Genomic DNA, 7,140 nt, shown 5'->3' on the forward strand with positions numbered 1-7,140 from the left:
TTGCTGCCACCTTGTGGTTGAAGAACACACCACCATTAGCTAGAACCATTTCTGCTTATTTGCTGTCACTTTTGAAAATTTCTGCTAGATGCGTGGAATCCGAAGGAAAGGGGACATTCAGAAGGGGAAAGCAGTTTATTTTCCTTATTTCCTCCTCCTTCTTCTTTTCCTTTAAGGACATTTTTTTCCTTTTTTCCAGTGAAAAAGACTGGGACCTTTGCAGAACCAGACAACAACAAAATAAATCCTAAGATTGATTGGTTGGTTGGTTGGTTGGTTGGTTGGTTGGTTGGTTGGTTGGTTGGTTGGTTGGTTGGTTGGTTGGTTGGTTGGTTGGTTGGTTGGTTGGTTGGTTGGTTGGTTGGTTGGTTTCCCGCCTATCTGGTCTTGCGACCACTCTAGGCGGCTTACAAACACATAATGTGTACAACAATAAATATAAAAGAAATATTCCATTAAATAGCCAATTCTTCAAGATGGGGAAGAAAAAATGAAAAAAAAAAACCACAAAAGAGAAAGAGAAAGGAAAGAATCAAATATTAACTGGAGGGAAGACCTGCCTGAACATCCATGTTTTTAATTGGTTTATATTGGCTATTTTCAAAGATAAAATATTGGCTCTTTTCAAAGGAAAGCAATGGCTTTAAAGACCAGGTTTTGCTTGCTCAAAATGTAAGGATCTTCCTTGGGTTAAGATCTGTAGGTCATGCTGGGCATGGTACCTCAGATGTGCAAGGTAAGTAGAATCATAGAATACTTGAGTTGAAAGGAGCCTATAAGGCCATTGAGTCCAATCTCCCCTGCTCAAGACAGGAATTCCAAATCAAAGCAGATCAGACAGAGGTTATGAGTTCCATTGTCGTACTAATCTAACAGTTAGGAAGCTTTTCCTGATATTCACCCAAAATTTGGCTTCCTATAACTTGAGCCCATTTATGATATGTCCTGCATTGCGGGATGATGGAGAACAGATCCTGTATCTCTTCAGGATGAACTACCTTTCAAGTATTTGAAAAGTGTTATCCTATCACCCCTCAGGCTTCTTTTCACAAGGCTAAACCTGCCCAGTTCTTTCCGTCTTTCCTCCTAGGGCTTGATCTCCAGCCCCCTGATTATTCTTGTTGCCCTCCCCTGGACTCATTCCAGTTTGTCCCTTACCTCTGGCCTGGCTATGTCCCAGCCAACCAGAACTTTCTCCATCCAGAACTCTTGATGGGGCCAGCTGACACTAAAAGGCCCTTTCCAGATTTGGGGTCCCACCCAGTACCGTGAAGAGTGCTGGCATCCCTGGAAGCTTGCCCCCTTTCTCTCCCCCCCCTTCTTTTTGCACCGTGTTGATAGCAAAGGTTTTTGTGGTTACACCGCTGATGGGAATGGCAGACGAACCAGGCAGATCTTGAGTTCCAAACAAGGCATTCCCTAACTCTGGGCTTGTCTTTGCTCTGTACAATTACGGAGACGCAAGGGCGCCGGAGGCGGTGTGGTTTGCCTTCTGGTTAGGCCTGATCCAGGCTGCTTCTTCAGAAGCAGCTCACTGTTTACCTCCCCTTCCATCATCTTTTTCCCATCGTCCCACACACTGTGTCTAAACCTCAACTGCAAGGTGTTTGGGGCAGAGATTTGGCTTTTTTTGCTAACAATCCCAGGTACAGCGAGCAGGAGAAGGACGATGATCATTGATACGAACGTGATTGTCGTCCTCATTTCCCATCTCAGGTGCCCTCCGGGATTCGTCTCTAAGCCTGGATGCCCAGGTTTCTGCGACAACCAGAAGCGCATTTGCGCGGCCACAACCTGTGAGCCGGCTGTGCCTGTTCTTGAGTGGTCTGATTGGGCTACAAGGATGCATGCCTTAATTGTGTTGCCAAAAATAAATGTGCTTGTCTGCCCACATAGACCCCAAGAGTCAAGTGTCAAAGACCCAGTGGAACTTTTTCAAAAGTTTTATTCTGCAGAATAGGTATCACCTCCTAGAGAGATGCCACTTTCCAATCAAGGGGAGAGGCACTCCTTCGGAACACATCAGATCCCCTCTTAATTTTAAAGCCACCTTTGGCTAAAGTGGTTTTTGCGACCTCCGAATTATTCATACATTCTTAGATGTAGATAAGCAAGACCAAAACTTAAGCAGTAACCTTCTTAATGAGTTAAGCTTTAGATCATACTTTGGCAGGGACATTACACAGAGATTACACTTCGATCCGCATGTACACATAGAGTTATATAGACATGGAAGGGCCCTTTTATGGTTACGTTCTCATTGCTAAGCAAGAAACAATATTTATAACAATTACATCCCGCTTGGATTACTGTAGCATGCCCTACATGGGACGGTCTTTGAAGACTTTTCAGAAACCTCTGCTGATTCAGAATTCACCAGCTGGACTGCTAACTGGAGCCAGTTATAGGGAGCGTATAGCAACCGCCTACCTGTCCGTTTCCCATTACTACTTATAAAGACCTACATGGCTGGGGTCCAGGCTATCAGAAGGACCGTACCTTCCCATGTGAACCTTCTTGGTGTTTAAGATTATTGAAGACCCATCTCTTCCGCAACTGGGGCCGAATGCTATTTTTAGCTTTTTTCTTTTCTTTTCTTTGGTCTTGTTTCCTTTTTGGCATTTAAAATGTTTTAAATAACTTAATGGGTGGTTTTTTTTTTAAATTATTGCCATAGTTTAATTACTTTCCAATCTGTAATTTGTTGCTCTTTGCGTATGCCTTACAACAAATAAAGGATAATAATTCATAACCTTATCTGCAAATTGAAATATTGCAGTTCACATATTGACCTGTAGAGGGTAGTATGACCTCAGAAATGCTTCTTGACAGTTTTTCCGGGGTTATGTTTGTTGGTACCAGCTATGAAATTAAAAGATGCCTGCTTCTTGGGAGGAAAGCAATGACAAACCTCGACAGCGTCTTAAAAAGCAGAGACATCACCTTGCCGACAAAGGTCCGCATAGTCAAAGCTATGGTTTTTCCGGTAGTGATGTATGGAAGCGAGATCTGAACCATAAAGAAGGCCAGCCGAAGAATTGAGGCTTTTGAATTGTGGTGCTGGAGGAGACTCTTGAGAGTCCCCTGGACTGCGAAGAAAACAAACCTATGCATTCTGAAGGAAATCAACCCTGAGCGCTCACTGGAAGGACAGATCCTGAAGCTGAGGCTCCAATACTTTGGCCATCTCATGAGAAGAGAAGACTCCCTGGAAAAGACTCTGATGTTGGGAAAGTGTGAAGGCAAGAGGAGAAGGGGACAACAGAGGACGAGATGGCTGGACAGGGTCATTGAAGCAACCAACATGAATTTGACCCAATTCCGGAAGGCAGTGAAAGACAGGAGGGCCTGTCCATGGCGTCACGAAGAGTCGGACACAACTTAAGGACTAAACAACAACAACAGTCCACGTGGCCACAGAAACTGTCTATGGACAAATGCTGGCTCTACGGCTTGGAAATGGGGATGAGCACCGCCCCCTAGAGTCGGACATGACTGGACTAAATGTCAAGGGGAACCTTTACCTTTACCTAACAGTCATAAGAGCCCAGGAAGCTGCCCAGGAGACCTCAAGCAAGGATCTTCCAGTTTTCAAACTAAAGCGCCATATAAATAAAATAAACTAAAGAACAGCTTAGTAAACTTCAATGTATTCTCGAAGGCTTTCACAGCTGGGATCCGATGGCTGTTGTAGGTTTTTCGGGCTGTCTGGCTGTGTTCTGAAGGTTTTTCTTCCTAACGTTGTGCCCGTCTCTGTGGGGCCGGCATCTTCAGAGGACAGGAGTCAGAACTCTGTCTGTGCTCTGGTGCAGTTTGTGGAATAGTTGAGAACTTATAGCTGTGGGACCCGTTTTTTTGTCTTTTTTAGGAGATTGGGTGATTAGTAAAGTTCCTTTTTCAAACTACATTTCCTGGAATCACCCAGCCAGTGGGCTATGTTGCCTTGGCAATTCTGGAAGCTATCCTCATACCAAACACAACTTCCCCATTCTCTGACATGTAGTCCATGTACATTCAGAAATATAGTCAAAGGCTGTTCTTTAACAGCATGGCTTCCATGATCTTTATGTGTGAGAACACCGTACAATATTACTTGAGGTTGCCAACTTTTTCCTTTGTTCCCGCTCCTCTGCCTTTAAGAGCACTTTGATCTGTAGCTGTAAGCGGCCAGTGGCCTTTATTTCCACGCTGCAAAAGCATCATCTGCTTTGAGGAATGTCAAGGTCTGCATTTTTCTAGGAATATTTGTTTACAGTATTTGTTCCGCATTTGCTTCTCAAAGAAGCTAAGGCAAAAAAAAAAAAAAAAAAAAATTTCTCCCAGCACTGCTGCCTCATTTTTTTTACTGGAGACACTGGGAAATAGTTGAAATATTGGGAAATAAACAGGACCACTGCTATTGCTTATCTATGGGAAGTCCATCTCTTTCTTCGGTGAGAACAAGCCAAGAGCGACTTTTGCCCAGTCAAGCTGTATCTTGTGCCATTTCGACTCATATTACAACAGATCAACATCAGCACATGTTGTCAAGCGAAACACAGCAGTTGGGGAACAAGGAAATAAGCAGGTGGGCAGCCTAGAGAGCTCCACCTCTTATCTTCTCTAGATCGACATGTAGATTTGGAACCCTTTGGCTTCTTTCCTTCTTCTCCCTCTGAGGTCACTTCCTTGTTTTGCTTCTCCTTCTGCTCAGTCAGTTTAACGGTTGCTTGATCAGAGTTGATCCAAGATGGGGCCAGGCTGATTTCCAGTGGGAGGGAGTTCCACAGTTCTAGAGCAGTGACAGAGAAGGCCCTCTCGTGTGTCTCCATCAGATGCACCTTTGAAGGTGATGGGAGCGGGAGAAAGGCCTGCCCTGATGATCTTGACACCAGAGCCTGCTCCTCAAGGGAGATGTGGTCTTGGACCCAAGCCATTTAGGACATTATAGGTCCAAAACAATTTGTTGTATTGTGTTGGTTGTGGTGATGTGATCCACGTAACTAGCCTCCAGTCAACTATCTGACTGCCGCCTCTTGGACCCTCTGAAGTTTCTGAAGACACTTTCCAAAGGCAGCCCCATGGAGAGGACATTGCAGTGATCCAGCTGGGATGTATCTCCCAAAAGGACTGATGTTTTTCCTTTTGCCTGATCCCGGTTTCTGGGGCAAATTCGTGGTCTTTTGCAAGCCACTCCAGCAAAGATTAAGTACCAAATGGTCCTAAGGAGGTGGAGGGGGGTACGAACACAAAACCCGTTTCCTCTGTGAGTTCAGCCACTGTTGAATCCCCACAATCACAGAATCACAGAATCGTGGAGATGGAAGGGGCACATAAGGCCATCAAGTCCAACCCCCTGCTCGAGGCATGAATGCAAATCAAGGTATACAATAGCAGGAAGCAAATATTTCAACAGGTGCCTGGGTGGGAGGAGAGTGAAGGGTGATAGAAATGCAAATAGAGTCAGCCTAGATAAACAGGTTCACTCATATATGGCGATGCATGTTGCTGTTGTCTCGTGAGGCCATCAAATCACTTCTGCCTTATGGCCAGCCTACAAATATGGTACCTCCAGGATGTCCTGCCCACAACAGCCCTGCTCAGCTCTTGCAAACGTGCAAAGCTGTGGCTTCCTTTTGGGAGTCCATTCATCTCGTCGTTGGCCTTCCTCTTTTCCTGTCGCCTTCAACTTCAATGACAATGTACATAATACATTGCACATAATACATAGCAGCATTTCAGAAAGTTACCTGTCCATACTGCAGAAAAGTTACCACAGCCTAGCTCTTCGGCCAGTATTTATTTGTTTGTTTGTTTGTTTGTTTGTTTATTCATTCATTCATTCACTCATTCATTCATTCAATTTTTACCCCGCCCCTCTAGACAACGTCTTGCTGGCTGAGGATACTGGGATTTGTAGTCCAAAAAAGGGGCTTTCCCTCGCTGTGATAAAAGAGCAACAAGGGCACGTCCCTAGATGTCTATTTGATTTTTTTTCACACAAGCCTGTGTTAAAAAAATAGTTTCTAATTTCTTGGGAGAGAAAAAAAAATCTCTTTATCCGATTCCAGTCCAAAAGGTTCACCTACAACTCAGATGGGAATCTGATATACAACTCTCTCTCTCTCTCTCTTTCTCTCGAGGAATTAAAAACCATTTTTACGGACCTTGTGTTGATACAGACTTCTCCAGGCACATTGAGTTGTTTACACCCTCTTTTATATGCGTGGTAATTCAAGAATTGTATCTACTGAAACATTTAAATGTCTGTGATGATAGGCACTGTTTATCTGTTATACATCTCTTTCTCTTTTGAAGAGTCAAAGCAAAAAAAAAAAAAAAAGAACATTAAAATGGCAACTTGGGTTCCGTGTAAAGCAACTGAAAAGTGAAACAAATTGGGACAAATTCCACCACCACCACCCCGCCAAAATTGGTATGTATCTTGAGGGGTTCAAACAAGACCGCCATGTCTCAGGAGGCTGGCCAGAGTCTCTGGGAGTTGCTGGGAGCCCCCAGGTCTGTGGCTAAGAAAATGGTTGTCAGGAGGAAGGATGTAGAGATCAGGAGAAGGAGAAGGTTTGGTTTTTGCACATGAGGCTGTTTTAAAGTCTCCACCCTTTCCTGGCTAGCACCAGGTCTGCTTGAAAAAAATCTGGGTATGTTTTGCATTCATGCAATGTCAGTGAGAGCTGGACCATAAAGAAGGCCGACAAAAGTTTGCATAGTCAAGGTTATGGTTTTTCCAGTAGCGATGTGTAGAAGTGAGAGCTGGACCATAAAGAAGGCCGACCACCGAAGAATTGATGCTTTCGAATTGCGGTGCTGGAGGAGACCCTTGAGAGTCCCCTGGACTGCAAGGAGAACAAACCTGTCCATTTTGAAGGAAATCAACCCTGAGTGCTCACTGGAAGGACAGATCCTGAAGCTGAGGCTCCAGTACTTTGGCCATCTCATGAGAAGAGAAGACTCCCTGGAAAAGCCCCTGATATTGGGAAAGTGTGAAGGCAAGAGGAGAAGGGGACGGCAGAGGATGAGATGGCTGGACAGTGTCTGTGAAGTGACCAACATCAATTTGACCGAACTCGGGGAGGCCGTGGAAGACAGGAGGGCCTGGTGTGCTCTGGTCCATGGGGTCATGAAGAGTCGGACATGACTTAA

This window comes from Pogona vitticeps, chromosome 1 (assembly GCF_051106095.1).
Source record: "Pogona vitticeps strain Pit_001003342236 chromosome 1, PviZW2.1, whole genome shotgun sequence".
NCBI lineage: Eukaryota > Metazoa > Chordata > Lepidosauria > Squamata > Agamidae > Pogona > Pogona vitticeps.